Here is a 19,011-nt window from a genome sequence, read left to right on the forward strand (position 1 = left end):
TCTTTGACAAGGGGCGATTATGCTAGGGTTTGCTTCCAACTCCACCTCCTGGAACCGTTCAAATATTGGATGGCATTGTGACTTAGGTGATGGCGGAGGTATATTGTGCTCTCGGTAGGGAAGGTTTGCTGGTCTGTCTTGCCGTATTAGTTCGTCGTTGGGATGTGGATTCTCCAAGAGGTGCTTTAGCACAGTGTGAACTGGGAGCAGGCTTGGGCTAGGGCTGCTGCCACTTGAGGATTAGTTGTTGGTGGAGGAGCTAATATGGTTTGCATAACTGCTTAGACATGGCCACCGCCTTGGCCTTTCATGGTAGGATGATCACCTGAATCATTAGCCATAGCTTTCAAGAGTGAAAGGGATCGGGTTTTTAGGGTGTGAATGTGTATTCAATGCTCACCGCACCAATTGTTAAGCTCTCAGAATTTAAGATATAGTAAATCATGAATTGACCCTCTTTGGAGTAAATTTGGGGTATATTTACTGGATCCAAGATAATCGCATTAGGATAATGATTACAAATTCTATATTATCTGTTAGTTAGAGTTTATCTAAGAGTCTAGTATTATTATTTTGATATATTTTATTATTATATGTTAACACTAATTATTGTCAATCATTAATATATTAATTTTATTTTTTTATCAATTCGATATTAATGTTATTCTTTGTGCCAGCAATGTTATCCTTTAACAATTGTAATTAATTTTTTAAATTCTCTAAACTCTGTGTTTATGAAATGTTATAATTTTCCACTCAAAAAAAAATTACAATTTTAAGTCTAACAATTGATATATTCAAAGTTTAACTTATACTCACTCTCAGGTTCAATTTAGTTCTTATTATAATTATAAATATTTATTTTTAATAAAAAATTATTATTTTTGTTAAGAACTTATTTTTAATAATAAAATTAAATTTTTATTCAATTTTTGAATATGTTAATATCTTTATTTAATAGAATATGAATATAAGAAAAACCAAATTATATTAAATATTTTATTCAATTATTAAATATTTTTATTATTTTATTTATATTTTATTAATTATTATTTTAATTTTTTATGAAAATTAAAATTATGATTAAATATAATTCTTGATAATAAAAAATATAATAAAATGACGCCTACCTAGGGTTGTGCATTTTCAATGCCATCCCAAAATATCAGGATGTAAAAAATAAAGTCTCAATCCCGTCCCAATAGATATGTAGTCCCGTCCTATCCCGTTTCATTTTTTGGGACGGAATGGACGGAAATTCGGGTTTATGGGACAGGACAGAATGGGTCGGGTTTGGTTGGATCGAAAATCGATGGGAATTTTTCATATTCTTACTAAATTATTTTTCATCAAAAAATATAAAAATTACTATATTCATCAATTACAATCAAACAAAATTAATTTATATAAATTAGAGTTAAAAAAATAAATAAATCAAATGATTAATTCAATAATTGATGATCTACTACTAAAGTTATAATAGAAGATATTTAAGTAGTTATTTTCTAGTTAATAAAAGTGTTAAATATAATAGAATAAAATAATGCAAAAATTATATACAATTTAATTTTATATGTATTTTATGAATTTTAACTCGTCATTATTTTTGTCACTATTGTGTTTAAGCTGATTTAAATTCAATATTAAGTAATTTAATCTTGAATATCATTTGAAAAATAACTAATGATAGCATTATGTATAACCATTAATCCAACAATCAGATTAATTGAATTTAATATTTTCTATTGTATTGATTAATTTTTCCATTTTTTATTTAATAAAAAAAAATTATTAAAAAAAATTTACTAAATATATACTATGGTTTCCTCTGTGTTGAAAATTATGTTTAATTACTTGATTTATTTTATATTTAAAAAAATGCATATTATTTTTCGTATTATTATTACTTTATTAGTAATTGGTATCATAAAAAAAACTAAAGTAAAAAAGATGAAATGATTTTTAGGGGCATAATTTGAAATTCATACAAAAAATACAACTAGAATTTTAAAGAAAAAATGGGACAGGAATTCTCAATTTTCGGGTTGGGACGAGATGGACAAAACTTGGATTGGTACGGGTTGGTTTTAATCAAAGAACTAGTTCTGTTCCATAAATACTTCCGAGATGGGAATGTGAATTAATATCCAATTTTTCTCGAGATAAAAAATTCGGGACGATTTTTGAAAATAGGTCGGGATTCTCGCAGTCCCATGCACACCTCTATGCCTACCTATTTATACTATATATAAATGTGAGAATATGAGAGAAATAATGAGATTTCTGATAACACCCGTAATGAAATTTGAAAACTTAAAATAATATTACTCATAGTCAATTAAAAAATTATATTTTATTAGTTAATTAGATATAATTTATAAAATTATTTTATTTTTTAAATAAATATACATATAGAAAATTCAAAATTCAAAATGTCAATTTTTATCTTTTCTAAATTTTTTTTTAATAGATGTATATGATAAAGAGCCATTTAAAAATTTTTATATTTTATTTTTTAAATTTTGATTCTATTTTGATTATAGTTTAAAATATTTTATTTATGACAGAGATAAAAATAAAAAAAAATTTATTAATATTTTTTTATGTTTGAATAATTTGATTGTATTTATTCTAATAATAAATTTTTAAATAGATTATATATAATATTTTATAGAAGAGAGATAAAAAAGTGTACTTTAATATAATTTTATATAATATTTAAAAAACATCGATGGTATATTTTGAAGGATAGAATGTTCCTTTCATGTAATCTTTTTTATTAATTAATTAATTTTTTATTTATTTTGAATTTACAATTTTGAATAATAGAGAAATAAAATACTTGAATAAACTCATTAATTGAACAATATTAGATCCTGTCATCCTTTCCCATGGAGAAGGGGGAGTTTTTTAATATAATTTTTTTTCTTGTTATATATTGAATTTTGAAAAATGTTTTATTCTTAATAATAATTTTTTATTTTTTATTTTCTTTTTCATTTTTGAATTAATTTGTAATTATTATCACTTTAGTTTAATAAGAGATATATATTTCCCTTGCAATAAACCTATTACCATTTGATGGTTAAGCATTTTTAATTTTCTTAATATGTTTATCTTATATTCTAAATCTTTTTACTTGTAAGAAAATAGTGTTTGTGAAATTGAGAAAAAAACTACAGCTATATATTTCTATTTGGGTCACTTCATAATATAAAAATAAAATTTAGTATATGAGAAATAGCATTACAAGCAGGTTGTACGGTAAAACAAATTAACCAAGTATATTTATTTTAATCTAAGCAAAAACTTATATTTTGATATTATATAGATAAAAAAATGAGGAATATAAAAAATGAAAATATAAACAAATTAACCAAGTATAATCAATGTTTAATGCAAGTCAAAAGACTAATACCCTTTAAATAATTCAAAAACTATATTATCGAACGCTATAAAAAATAGCATTGAGTATAAACTCTATTATTGAATACAGTTTTAATAAATACTCCTTGTTCCATTAAGCTTGATACTTTGTTTTAATTTTTAGTTCCGTTAAGATGACTTTTTAAGAAAATCAAAGATAGTATAATTATTTTATTTTAACTTTAATGTCGTTTATATATTTTTATTAAACTTTATCTTAATTAATTGAATATTAATTAAAAAGACTAATATACTCAATTACTTGTATTATTGTCAGCACTTATAATAAATTTTAAAGCCAGCTCACAATCGAGGACAGTGTAATCTATTATAAAGTCAATTAAAGACATTACACCCACTAAAGGAAGAAATCCAAAAGGGAAAAAGAATACAAATTCATCCCTTACCACTAGGCCAGGAGATTATTTGCACTCGCAGAGTGCATTCAACTTTTCTCTGGATGTGGGATTTAAAAACGATGAATTCACTCATACCATCATAAAATATAAACAAAATATACATAAGTTGACTCCTTTATATATTTCAAAAAATTTGTTGATCGCTCGATAATTAATTTTTTTTGAGAACAAACTAAGCATGAAAAATTCATTAGATTTGAATAAACTTTTGGTTCTTCAATAAATATTCACATAAGGATTAAATTTTCTTTTTTCGCATCATTATTGATCGAGATGATCTAACCGATCATGCCAAATAATAAAGTATTTGGATTTATAAACTTTTGATTTACAACCATATAAAATATATTGTAATGAATAATTTTGGAATAATGCATTATGCATATAATTCATTCCTCTAAATAGTAATCTTGCTCTATCGGAGCCTTTAAATATTTTTTTACTGTCAAAGCCAAATTTGTCTTTCAATATTTTGGTGTACAACGTGTACATAATCAATATTCATATATGCCACATTTATTTGTACCACTTCTAATGGTAAGATTTATTCTTTATTACTTATGTGGCTACCATAATTACTAAGATTATTATTTCAACTATGATCTTATTAATATTCTCAATGACATGTATATCTTTATCATTATTCACGTGCCCGCCCAATATTATATATTATTGCATTCACTTCATGGAATACATCAAATCTAATTGGTGAACCTCATTATTTTCATAAACAGTACTATATGCTATTCCATTCATTTCAGGGAATGGAGCAAAATCTAGTTTGGTGGCCTTATGATTTTTATTAAGATCTCTTTACTTTGTATAATGATAAAAAGGATATGAAAAAAAATTCAAAACATATCTTAAAATTTTTTCTCTCGATATTGCTACTTTAGGAGCATATTTGAGGTATAAATCATAAATAGTATTGGCAATAACAAATATATCTTAATTGTATTTGAGAATAGATGAATCAATTCTCAAAATTTTTACTACATGGATAATATATGCCAATATATAACAGTAATAAAATAATCTAGATGAATAGTATATGTCAATATATAACAATAATAATAATAATAATAATAATAATAATAATAATAATAATAATAATAATAACTTTAATGTCGTAAAATTATAATAACTTACAGTTTTAGTCTTGTAACGATAAATGTATCTATCCATGATGAACTTTTGATCATAATACATTCCTTTCAAATCGTTCCAAAGAACAAGTGCGTGTGTAATTATCAAATCTTCAATAAAAGAAAATAATTATCTTTGCAATATTTTGATTAGATTCTTAATTTCTATCCTTGATTGTGTTTCCAAAATCCATTACGCTCAAATATATTCTATCACCTTATATTCATGATAAATAATTCTTGCCCAAAATACTAACAACCAATAAATTCAAGATATTTAATATCATGGAAGTCATTATAACATAGTTATATTAGACAATAGGAATTTAATTATATAAAAAAATAACTAACTAAATAATAATAGATCTTATCGGCAATTTAAATTAAATAAATTCAAAATTCAATAAAATTTAAGATGTAAATGTAACAAGAACAATATTATTTTTATAATTGACAAACCAATTGTCAAGATTTATTCCCACATAAATATATATACCATATATTATAAAACTTATAAATATAGTGAATATTGTGGTGTACTATAGCATGAGATCATAATTTCAATCTGTAATTGTCACGAGTACTACAGCGTACTTGATAAGAACAATATTACAATTTACATACCCAAATACAATCGGCATGCTTTGTAAGAAAGAATAAAAACACAAATTGAATATGAAAGCGTTTAAATAAAAGTACATGAATATACCATATTTGTGAGTGTTGGGCCTTGCAAAGAATCAAGAGAAAATTGACGCAGCGGAAAAATAGAAATGGGACACACAGAAATTTACGTGGTTCACCCTCAACTGTTTAAGGCTACGTCCACGGGACAAACTCCAAATAATTCTTCCACTATTAAAAATAGTAGGTACACAATACAAAAATAGTGGCACACAAAGTGTTTCCAAAAACACCCCATAATAATTTGCTCACTATTTTTCTCTCCTCTAGTTTTAGGAAACCCTTCCTAAAACTAGATAACCTCTCTCTCTCTCTATATTTTTTTTTCTCTCGTTTCTAGTGTGTTGTGTAGAGGTGCATCTGCCTCTATTTATAGGCGAGGATACGAGAGAGGTAATGTGAGAGCCGTGTGTAAGTTACACACGGCTTTCCGTTTATGTCATGGTTGGTTGCCAACTTTTGAATAACTTTCGCTGCCAACTTTGATTCCTTCTAAAAAAAATGTGTGTTTTATTTTTTCAAATGTATGTGGGTCCCACATGTCGGAGGGACCCCACAATAATTCTCCCCCTCCCGATGACATGGTGGGATTCTCCATTCTTGGCGCTTTGACACACAGCTCAGACTTCTCCTTTTGCCTCAGTTATTGACAGAGCAACACATTTCTGTAATCTTGACTGCCACGACACGGCTCCCCCTGCAAATGTGATCGGATATCATGAAAATCCATTTCACTATAGTCCAATGTTCCTTTCCAGGATTTGAAAGAAACCGACTCACTACTCCAACTGAGTGAGCAATATCTGGCCGTGTACAAACCATGCCATACATTAAGCTTCCAACTGCTGAAGCATATGGAATCTTTTCCATCTCTTCCTTCTCTCCATCGGTAGAAGGGCACTATTTAGAACTTAATTTAAAGTGATTAGTAAGAGGACAACTAACCGCTTTTGCGTTCCCCATTCTAAACCTTTGAAGTACTTTCACAATGTACTTCTCCTGTGACAACCATAATTTATTGGCTCTTCGATCTTCATGCCAAGAATTTGCTTTGTTGGTCCCAAGTCTTTCATAGCAAAAGACTTACTTAGCTGTTTCTTCAAGCTATTAATTCTGACCAACAGTCACCATATCAACCACATAGAGCAAAAACAATGTAGTCATCATCAGAGAATAGAAACTCAGTGATCTGAAGTACTGTAGCCATGCTCCCCCATAACAGACTCAAACTTCTTGTACCACTGTCTTAGTGCCTACTTCAAGCCATACAAGCTCTTCTTCAGTTTGCAAACACAATCCTCTTTTTCTACGAAACCCTCTGACTGCTCCATGTATATTTCTTTTTCCAAATCTCCATGTAGGAAGGTAGTGTTTCCATTCATTTGCTCGATTTCCAGTTCAAAAACTGGCGGCCGTTCCGAGCACTTTTTGAATGGATGTCATTTCACAATTGGTGAAAAGATCAAAATCAATACCCTTTCTTTGATTTTTTTTTTTTTTGAATCCTTTCGCAACCAGTCTCTTTGAATCGTGGTTGGGAGCTGTGTTCTTCCTCCTTGATCCTGAACACCCACTTGTTCTTCAAAGCTTTCTTGCATTTAGGCAACTTCACCAGCTCAAATGTTTCATCCTCATGCAAGGACTTCATTTCATCTTGCATGGCTTCAATCCAGTTCCTCTTGTGTTCATTTCCATAGCATCTTCAAAGCTTTCAGGTTCTCCCCCGTCAGTCGTCAGTACATACTCATTGACTGGATATCTAGTATATGGTTATCAGACTCTACTAGATCTTCTTAATGTTTGAGAACCTTCCGGTGCTGGTGGTTGAATATGAACACCATAATCATCATCTGGTTCATTTTCATTAGGAACTTCTGGATTTTCTAATTCTGGCACTTGTTCTTATGGAACATTTTCTTCATCTCCAATTTGTCTGTGTTCTATTGGAGGGACTCTCTGTATGTCTGTTGAGTCTTCACTAGATCTATTGGCACTCTACTTCAATATCTTCAATAGTCTGATCTTCAACAAATACAGCATCACGATTTCTGATAATTGTCTTCTGGATTGGGTTATAAAACCTATAGCCACATTGGTCTTGGCCATAGCTAATGAATACATACCGTCTAGTCTTGACATCAAGCTTAGACCGTTCATCCTTCGGGACATGTACGAAGGCTTTGCAACCAAACACCCGCAAATGATCATAGGAAACATCCTTTCCTAACCATACTCTCTCTGGAGTATCATACTGTAGAGGGAAACAGAGTGAACGGCGAACTACTGTGAGTAACGCTTTACCCCAAATCTTTTAGACAACTTTGCATATGAGAGTAAACATCTGACTCTTTCCATCAAAGTTCTGTTCATCCTCTCAGCGAAACCGTTCAGTTGCGACGTCTTGGGAGGTGTTGTTTGATGACGAATGATATGCTTTTTACAAAAAGCATCAAATGGCCCAGTGTATTCTCCACTATTATCTGTCTTGATACACTTCAGCTTCTTGCCTGTCTGTCGCTCAACCAGGTTTAGAATGGTCATCGATAAATGTCACAAAATATCGATTTCCACCATATGACATCGTCAATGGTCCACACAAATCTGAATGAATCAGATCTAATACATTCTTCATTCTAGAAGGAGGGGTAATCTTGAAAGCTACTCTATTTAGCTTTCCCGCCATACAATCAGGGCACTTGTCTAGGTGAACTTCATCCGATCCAGGTAGTATGTTCCTTCTTGCCAAAGTTTTCTTACTCATGTGACGTAGTCGTTTATGCCACAATTCAACAGTATTATCATTCTCTGCTACACTCAAAGTGTCTTGGGAGAGTTTCGCATATATCACGTACAACTTTTGGTCTTTAGCTGCCACAAATGAACCTTTTGTGAGCTTCCACTGACCATTTCTGAAGGTGCTCCAGAAACCTTCATCATCAAATCTACCAACCGAGATTTGTACGCATGCTCGAAAACCCATTCCTCATCAGTCTTGTCTTCCGGTTTAGTTCAAGTAAACACAGGCAAATGCATTTTGATTACCATAAGGAGATCTCTCATTTCTCCATATATGGTAATTTCCGCCATTTAGACTAATCATTTTGTTTGTCCATTTTGACTTGCGCAGAAAATCATCACCAACATAAACCGTATACGTGAACAGTAGTATACGTGAATAGTGATCATGAAGAGTAACAGTATACTCAAATAGTAACTGTATGCATGAATAGTAACTGTACACGTGATTAGGACTATGCGTGAATAATGCTGGGACGGATTCAGCAACAGTAATGCTAATAGTACTGTTCACCATCAACTTTGAGTTACTATTTTACTATTCATCACTAAGTCGATTCTGCAACGTCTTTCTGAGCGGACAGCACCAATGGACTCGTCGTAATTTTCTCTTCGTTATGGTATATTTATTTTCAAAACATATCCACGGATCCGGTACCGTTATTTGACCGGCTGGACCTGCCGAAACCTTCAGCTCTGATACCACTTGTTAGGCCTCGCAAAGAATCAAGAGAAAATTGATGCAGCGGAAAAATAGAAATGAGACACCCAGAAATTTACGTGGTTCACCCTCAACTGTTTAGGGCTACGTCCACGGGACAAACTCCGAATAATTCTTCCACTATTAAAAATAGTAGGTACATAAAGAGAGTAATACAAAAATAGTAGCACACAAAGTGTTTCCAAAAACACCCATAATAATTTCTTCACTATTTTTCTCTCCTCTAGTTTTAAAAAACCCTTCCTACATTTTTTTTCTCTCGTTTCTGGTGTGTTCTGTAGAGGTGCATCTGCCTCTATTTATAGGCGAGAATACAAGAGAGGTAATGTGAGAGCCGTGTGTGAGTTACACACTGCTCTCCATATATATCATGGTTGGTTGCCAACTTTTGAATAACTTTCGCTGCCAACTTTGATTCTTTCTAAAAAAACATGTTTTATTTTTTCAGATGTATGTGGGTCCCACATGTCGGAGGGACCCCACAACAGTGAGAGGTTGGAGTAAATTAAAACAACATGATAATAAATAAATAATTTAATGTCAAATCCGAAAAGAAAATTAAAACTGCTTTTGTACCAAATTTAACTTTTTCTTTTCTAATCATAGTTGAAAATCCAACTTTAGTAACTGTGTTTGAAATTGAAAGCAAAATTCTTGTAAGGTTAGCGCACTGATTGGAATTTAATTTTATGTTGTATATTATAATCAATCAAATATAAAATGCAAGATTTTATATATATATATATATATATATATATATATATATATATATATATATATATATATATATGGAAAAAGACGTATAAAAAAAATACCTTTCAAAAGTAAACAAGCTTGAATATGCAAATCTTAACTTAGATTGTTGCAAACCATAAGTTATCGTCTCTTTTTAATTTGATCAAAGAAGCGGTAGAATAAAGAAGAGGAATAGAGAGCAAAATATGAGAGTACGAGAGTGTTTTTATTATTGATAAGAAGCCCATATATATAGTTATATAAATGGAATAATAATAGAGTTTTACGTAAATAAAGAAGATAAAATTTGTAATAATTAAAAATATAGGCTTTTAGCCTGCGTAGGACATCTACTTATTTCATAACATTTTCATTTTTATTACTCGATGACAGATATAGAAAATGTGTATTGTTTTTGGGCTTAAAGGCCCATAATGAATATAGGTAAAGATTAAAGACCTAAAATAAGGCTTCACCCGGCCTGAAATTTGAACTAGTCCTGATGGTTTATAAGCATATAAATTGGGCCTATTTTAAAAAATCTCATATCAATCCCTTTTTGACCTTTTCGGTAATGACAATTTAGTCCTTTAAATTTATCATAATCACAGCCTCATCCTTCTTAGTTGGTAAATATGCATATTAATTCATGAGGTTTGACTTCGTTAAACTATTTAATCTTCGGTCCAAAAAGTGTTATATTTGCTATCAAGTGAGGAACTAAATAGTAAATTAATACTCATATGTGGAACAACATAGTACGTTATATTCAATGTAAATGACCAAATAGTTAAATATTTCAAGGTATTAACTCTATAAAATAGTTAATAGCTATTATTATTGTACAAATATTAATTATTATATATTGATACAGAATCTTTATTCATTAATACATGTATATAGAAACCTACTGCAATAGGTTACTTAACCTGTTACTCCATTTTTTATCTATCCTAACTTTATCTTTTCTTTCTCCTTATCTATCTTCTATCCTATAAAGTATTATATAAAATATTATCTAATAATAAATATAAAATTATCGAGAAAAAAAATTAGAATTCAAATTCATGTATATAAAATTTTTTCCTTCTAGTGTTATTAATTTTTTTAAAAAATAAAATTAGTGCTTATCATTTGGATTATGTATATAAAATATCATATGAGAGCATTTTTATATGTATAAAGAATAGGTAAATTATTACAAGCATAAATTTCTTTTAATTAAGAAACTTGTAAAAGTATATTAATTAAAAATTCTACATTCCAACTTACAGATTGAATGTTATAAATTCATGATACATAGAAATTTACATTATATAAATTCTAAACTAAATAAATTTTATTGAAAGGCTAGATGAGTACATAATTTTTTTTTTTTAAATGTAAAACATAATTTACAATGAAAATAAGATTGATCAAGTTGAAACCTAAAGATTAATGAATTTTAAAATAATTATTTTTATATACAGACGTGTAATTTTGATATTTTTAAAAATTAAATAAATATTTTTTATGACTAAATATACAATATGGATTATTTTTTTAAAAATGTAAATGAATTTAGAATAACAATTGATTAGTTAAACACTTAAACTACAAAGTAGAAGTAATAATGTACAAATTTTTATAGGTTAATTTATAATTTGATATTATATAAGGGTAGAGATTTATAAGTCAAGCATTGGAGTTATATAATTTAATTTTTTAATTAAAAATATTATATTAAAAAATAATGAGATGTCATGTATATATGATATAATTTAAGTCACATGATACATGATAAATGTTTTAACAATAAGAAAATAAAAATTTATAATTATTTATTAAAAATTTAAATAATTTATTTTGATTAAATAAATTTAAAGTATTAGACAATTATTTATATTTGAATTTTTATGTTGTATAGAATTGTAGTTATGTTGAAAATATTTTTTTAATTTACACAATTAAATAGATTTTTATATTTTAATAATAAAAAACTAAATGCTTTAGTTTTGATAATCCATTGTATAGGTAACAAGTCATTTGGTCAATTTCAAATCTAATGCTCTATGTCTAACTAGTTTAAATCTATGTCTAATTAGTACAAAAATTTTTAAATCTATACTGCAGTTTTATCCATAGTTAATATCAAAAAACTATCGTTGTTGTTAGTATGAAATGTATTTAAAATTATCAAATTTTATAGTTTTAGGAGCATAATAGGTTTTTCATAATTAATAGTGCCACAAGGTTTTTTTATGTAGAGTACAAGAGTTAATTTATACATTTAGCCATCTGTTAATTTATAGATAATAAAATTTGGTTTAATTAGAATTTCTTATAATTGAACTTATAAGAAAAACCAATACAAACTTTTTTTTTTTTAAATATGAAAAATTGAAATTTCATTGAATTTCAAAAAATTTATTAATTTTATTTGTATAAAAAATCCTAAGGGAAAATCATCTGATGATGCATTTTTTTTTTTCTAAATAAGAAATTTTGAAGAAGGATAATGGAAATCTCATCTCAAAGCCTTGGAATTTTGCAGACAAAGAAGGGTGGCAATTCTGGTCACGTTTTTGTCATCTCTTAAGTTCTACACAATGATAGTAATTAGGCACTATTCCGCAATATCATATTAAAATACTTTTAGCATTTTGATTATGTCAAAGTTCTATTTCTATTATTATAACTAGATGAAGGCTCGCACGTTGTGAGGGTTATTTTATTATTGTACATTATATTAGAATTTTTTTTATTTTACATATAAAAATAAATATTTATAAAAAAATAAATCCTATAACTTTATAGACATGAAAAGAAACAAATAAAAAATTATATAAGATATAAGTATAAACTAAAATAGAATAAGTGCAACAATAAACGTTAGTTAAATTGTTTTTACAAATAAGCTAAGAGCCAAAGAATAAAAAAATACAATAATAATAAAGATATATAGATATAAACAAAGAAAATTATTATAAATAAATGGACATAAAAATAAAATTAAACTTCCAATTTAAAACTAAAAATATTAAAAATTTAAATTTAAATATAGATTTTTTAAATAAATAATAATTTAAAAATTTAAATTGAAAAAAATATATCTTAAGTGATCTTATAGAAAAAGCAAAAATTCAAAATTTAAAATTAAAAATACATATGTATATATATATATATATATATAATTATAAATGAATATTAATTTTAAAATACAATATTTAGATTTAAAATTAAAATTTAAATGATAAATATCATTTTAAATATATTTATCATTTATCAAGCACTTTCCAACGCCAATTGCATCTCATTTTCTGCGTGGTTAATAATTCAGGCGAAAATGAGTGCAAATTTTACGTGTCCTTACTCAAGCATTGCTTTGATGGCTTCAATGGCTGTAATTCAACAAGTTATCTTTATCCTTTGCATTGAAAGAGATTTGCGTCAATGGAAATTGGGCTGGATCTGTTAAATAACATTAGCTGTTTTAATAGCTTTTAACTGTTAGTTATCAGCTTTTAGCTAATAGCTGTTTATACAGTGGTTAAAATTTAGAAGTATTCCTTATGATGCTCTTGTTGATTTGGAGCAGGAGTTGCGTACTCAATATGAAAATATTCTGGATGAGGAGGAGATGTACTGGCATCAGCAATCAAGAAGTAAGTGGATTTCATATGGTGGTAGAAATACTAAATTTTTTTCACACCTTGTCTGATGGTAATTGGTGCTCAGATGGGAAGGAGCTTATGGACTTGGCTATTGAGTTCTTTTTAGCTTTGTTTATGGACTTGGCTATTGAGTTCTTTTTAGCTTTGTTTAAGGAAGATCAGCTTGTCTTTCCTTCTCGTAATAGTCCAAATTGGTTCCCACAACTTAGTGAGTCTATGATTGAGGAGATAGGGGGGATTTTACAGATGAGGAGGTGAAGGTAGCTTTATTTCAAATGGGTGCTAATAAGGCCCTTGGTATTGATAGTTTCAATGCGTTCTTTTTTCAGAAAAATTGGTCTATCCTAGGGTGTGATATTTGCGATTTCATTAAACGTTTATCTAAAGAGGAGGCTTCCTTTGAGACTCTCAATCGCACTTTGTTGGTTCTCATCTCCAAAATTGATACCCCAACAGAGTTCAAGCATTTCAGACACATTAACTTGTGTAACACAGTATATAAAATCCTCACTAAGGTGATTGCTAACAGGTCAAAACCTTGCATGAGTATTCTTGGGAGCGATGCTCAATCCAATTTTGTTTCTGGCTAGCAAATATCGGATAGTGTTATTTTGAACCTTATATGAGTTTGGACCCAGTAGACACTATATTGCAGTGTTGTTAAATTTGGTCCCGGCTAAAATATCATGTGAATGAGTTATTGGTTTAACCAATTGGTCAATAGTTCAATTAGCGTGCCATAAAATATTAATAAAATATATCAATTAAATAATTATAATATAATAAAAATAATTAAAAAATATAAAAAAATCGGTCTAAGTCAATAAGGTTTGTGTGGATCGACCACTTCAATCACGGATCAACCAGTTCAATTTGGTTTTCGTCCTTAAATAGTTCAAAAATAAAATCAAACCGGTTTTAAAGTTGATTTACTGATTTTTTGAATTGACTAACCGGATCGAACTGAGTTCAATAAGTACGCTATATTGAATCTTTTAGAATTTTGTTTTTGTTAAATTTGGTTAATTGCCTCTCTTCTCTTTTAACCCCTTGACTTTTGGTTAAAAGTTTACTCCCCTTAGTTTTATATTCTAGCTTCATCCTATAAGATAGTTCATATGATGGCGCCACATCAAAATTCAGAATCCAAAATAATTCTTTTAAAATAAATTTTGGAAAATAAAACAAAACGATGGAAAATTTCTTTATGTTTTCACTTTTTTGTACTCTTCATCATTTGAAATTCGATTATTTTTCTTGTTTCATTTCTTAATATATTTTACTTCATTCGTTCTTTTTATATAGATAGATTTTTCTTTTTTGATGTTCTTTTTATATAGATAAACTTTCCTTTTTTAGTAACATCGGAAAAAAGCCAATGTGAAAACCTCATATTACTTTTGTCTTATTATTTATGAAAGTTTTATTACGAGAGATTATCAAGGTAATGTCAGACAAAAGTGCATATAAGCATTAAATGTGAAAGAAATTTGATAATATAGTTGTTATTCTTTAAATTTAAGTTAGAAAAATAAATATGGTCCAATTAAGAAAATTATGCTCTGATTGAGATGGAATTTGAGTTTTAAAATTATACAAAATTTAGAAATGAAGCATAATTAAGAGTTATGATTCTATACTATGGGCCATTTTTTGTGAAGCTACTCTATATTTAAATTCTTTGACAGTTGCTCAAGTATGTTGGAAGATTATTTGAGCACGAAATACTCATTTTTTTTAATACAACTTATACAAAGAGAGATCAATAATAAGTTTCCTCAAATCCTATATCATAACTATTTTTTTTTTTTTTTGTACTCAGTTTGATTTTGGATCCAATTTATTATCTATGCGCACATTTTATAGGACATACTATTGAACTTGTCCAAATTTGTGAGCAGTCTAGTTTATAAATTGGGTCTAATTTTTTAAGAAAGCCAATGTATTTACTAAAATTTCAACTAAGGATGCAGAATTGAATTTCAAATATTTGAATTTTTATTGCTTAATCAAATCTCTTAATATACCATTTTTTTTTTAGAAAGACAATGCATTTATTTCGTTATTCAAACAAGAAATATTATTAAAGACAATTTTACATTTAGGAGGAGTTAAAATGATACTAAGGGTATATTAAGAAAAAATAAAAAAATAGTTAATTACACTGATTTCTTTATGATAGTGAAAATGTAATTGTGCATATATAAAAGGAACGGAGTAGGATTTTCCTGTGATGTATATTCACATCAAGTGATTTTGTCCAATTACAAAATAATAGTTGCAAATAGATAATATTTTATAATATTTACTAATAATTTGTAAGAATTTTTTGTTTTTTAAAAAGTTTATGAACTACCGAATAATAGCTCCAGCTGTAATACTTCGTAATACTTTATAATAATTTTTAAAAGATAGTTTTTTTTTTTGGAAAATTTAATGGTTTATAAATGTCACGACCCATTTTCATGGACCGAACCGGTACTAGGACCTGGGTGGGCTTAAGGCCCCCGAAGCCCGTAGTAAGCTTGTATTACTTAAAACTCGCATTCCATTCACAATTGTGGATTCAGGCCCAATAACTTATTTCACAAATATATTTAAAGTACAATCCATATAGTAAATGTCTAAACTCTATTTATTCATTTACAACCCAGTTGGAATACAATTGCGGAACTCTACTCCATAATTCACTATCCTTTGCATTTACATATTCAATACAATGATTATTGCTCATATCAATCCGTATCTCGTTTGTTCGATTGGACTCCAGGATTCTTCTTTCCATCTATTATCTAGGGAGGTTGGAGGGGGGTGAGTACAAGACTCAATGAGTAGGATTAGATAACCCTCTCACTCCACACAATCATACAAATGCTAAAAAAAATTTTATTTGGTCATTCGTTTAATTATATGATCATGCAGTTTATCACACAAATGACAATACAACAGCAACTACAATTATTATCACCTTCATGTAATCATATCACGTGGAAATTAGTCAGTGGAGTCACCGAAACACGATAAGCCGTCCTCACACATGGCTCATCCACTCACATGTGCACCAGGGAGCCAATCCCCATTCTGGCTGGCCGGTATAATACTCACACGACCGGTCCTCTCATTATTTTGCTAATCTCTCTCTTTTCTTTTTTCTTTTTCTTTATATATATATATATATATATATACACCAACAGGAGGCAACCCGGTCGTCTCGATCAAATAGAGATCCTTAGGCGCTCAAAACAGAAGGCCACCCTGCGAGTTGCGATCAGATCTAAATTATCAGGTGCGCCCAAATAAAGAAGCCAACCTGTGGTTAACGGTAACAGGAACGGTAACAGTAGGTGCACATGGGGGCACCAATCTCCCATTTACCCGGCTAATCATAATCAGGATCCATATAACGGTAACGGTCTCACAAATCCATGGTGACCCACTTCATCCCAATTCCACATAAACAAGGCACAACAATATCACAGCACAAGTAATCAAGCAATATTTAATATCAACAAATAGTGCATCATAATATGGCGATAATGCATGATAACATTTAGCCGTGAATGCATGAATGCAGGCGGATGAGGCGAATTATCTAACATTACTCACATTTTTTGTTGTCCTTAAAAGGACTGCCTTTCTTATTGTGCGCTTCCAACCTTTGTCTTCACATTCCGACACTTTATAAATATCTATATAATAAGAAAATTCTAAATAAGAATTCTAATTTGGGAAATGCAGTTTACATTCATTTATTTGTTTTCGTTATCCGTCGGTTTATTAACTTATCAAACTAAACTGTATATCTATAGTGTATCTTTATTTGATTTATTTCTTCTAATTTATTCTTTAAATAAAACGTCTAGTTATTCAGTAAGTAATATTTTATGATAATCAAAATATTAATATTACTAATAATAATAATAATCTTATTACTAATGATAATACTATTGATCATATATTATTCATAACTATAATAATATATTAATTTATTAAACTATATATAAATTCATTATTCTTGTTTATTTATTTATTTGTTTATATCAAAATTAATGTAATTAATCTTACTTAACGATATTTACGTATTAATTTGATTGATATCTTAGAATTTAAGCATTTCTATTTTTGGTGAAAACCTTTATTATCCATTAACTACCTAGAAGTCCAATTTATAATCGATGTTCATATACTTCAATTATCTGTATCTAAATTCATAAATCTCCAATTTTGACTAATTCAATTAATCTTATACTCAACTAATTAATAAATCCAAGTTTTGAAAGTTATACTGAAAACGAGCAACTAGGCCTTACAATGTACCAATCAAAAATCGAATTTGATTTTCGTGATCCGCGTGAAGAGGAGATTATTCTGCCTCTCGGAGTCTCGCTGGAGACTCGCCGGACCGCCGCCGTCGCCGCCGTGCACGGTGGCAGGAAAAATCATCCTTGCCCAGAAATTTGCAACGATCACACCATTCAACTCAATTTTTCGTCAGGAGTCCGATTTTGGCATCAGTTGCTCGTGATCAGTCCTCCATCCGGCAGAATCGAGCCCGACAGTAGCTTGTGCCACCATTCGTGGTGGATTTCACCATTTTTCATCAGACGCTTGATTCAACGGCGGAAAGAGGTTCACACGAAGGAGATGAGACGATCGACGCTGCTTCTTCAAGTTGCAGCCACCGCAAACGGCGTGGGTTGCCGGTATCGCGCGACAGTCAGCTCCAGTCGCGATCTTCATCGATTCTGGCCTCCCTTCTGCAAAACGACACCACCAACGAACTCCTCTCGTCAAGAGGATGAAGAAAGAAGGTCCAATTGCTGGAAACCGTGACCGGTGGCCGGAGATCGTAGAGAGCAAAGGGAGAGGGTGTTGTCGCGCGAGGAAGAATAAGGAGAGGAAGGAAGGAAAGAAAAGAAAGAAAAAGAAAAGAATGAAAGGAAAGTGGGCTGGGCCACTTCGGTTCGATTCGAACCGGTTTGGTCCGATTTAGCGGTTTGGCCTTATTTTCTTTTTTTTTTTGAGTTTTTCGCTCGGTTTTCCGATCATTCGTGTGGTTTTCTACAAATTAAATTAATTTTTGAGTCCGGTTCAATTTATGTTGATTGTTTAATTCGGTTTCGTAAGATTTTTCCCATTTACTCAATATTAATACAAATAGTAACAGTAATGATATTTGATTTTAGTTTATATACCAATTACATACATAAACATATATTTAAAATCAATTAATAATTTGTATCCCATTTTACTTCATCAAAATTTTAAGCGTTGTCCAATCGAAAATTCTGAATAATCCATTTTTTGGGCTTGGGCTCAATTCAAATTTGGGCTCAAGTTAGAATTGCTCGGTCTTAACAACCCATACTATCAAAAATTTGAATTGTTGATTTAATAAAAATTTCTAAGTTTTGAAAATAAAAATTCGGGAT

At 29.3% G+C, this 19,011-nt stretch overlaps 1 long non-coding RNA gene across 1 annotated transcript; it reads right to left on the reverse strand.

The window, feature by feature from the left end:
* Positions 1-16,193: 16,193 nt before the first annotated feature.
* Positions 16,194-18,468, reverse strand: LOC149495740 (uncharacterized). The gene is made up of 2 exons (XR_016321107.1): positions 17,890-18,468; positions 16,194-17,268 (listed from the first exon to the last, which is right to left on the reverse strand). It is a non-coding gene; the product is annotated as an uncharacterized LOC149495740 (long non-coding RNA).
* Positions 18,469-19,011: the final 543 nt, after the last annotated feature.

The sequence above is a fragment of the Jatropha curcas genome, chromosome 6, assembly GCF_041381405.1.
Source record: "Jatropha curcas cultivar XTBG-Jc1 chromosome 6, XTBG_Jcur_1.0, whole genome shotgun sequence".
In the NCBI taxonomy this organism is placed as follows: domain Eukaryota; kingdom Viridiplantae; phylum Streptophyta; class Magnoliopsida; order Malpighiales; family Euphorbiaceae; genus Jatropha; species Jatropha curcas.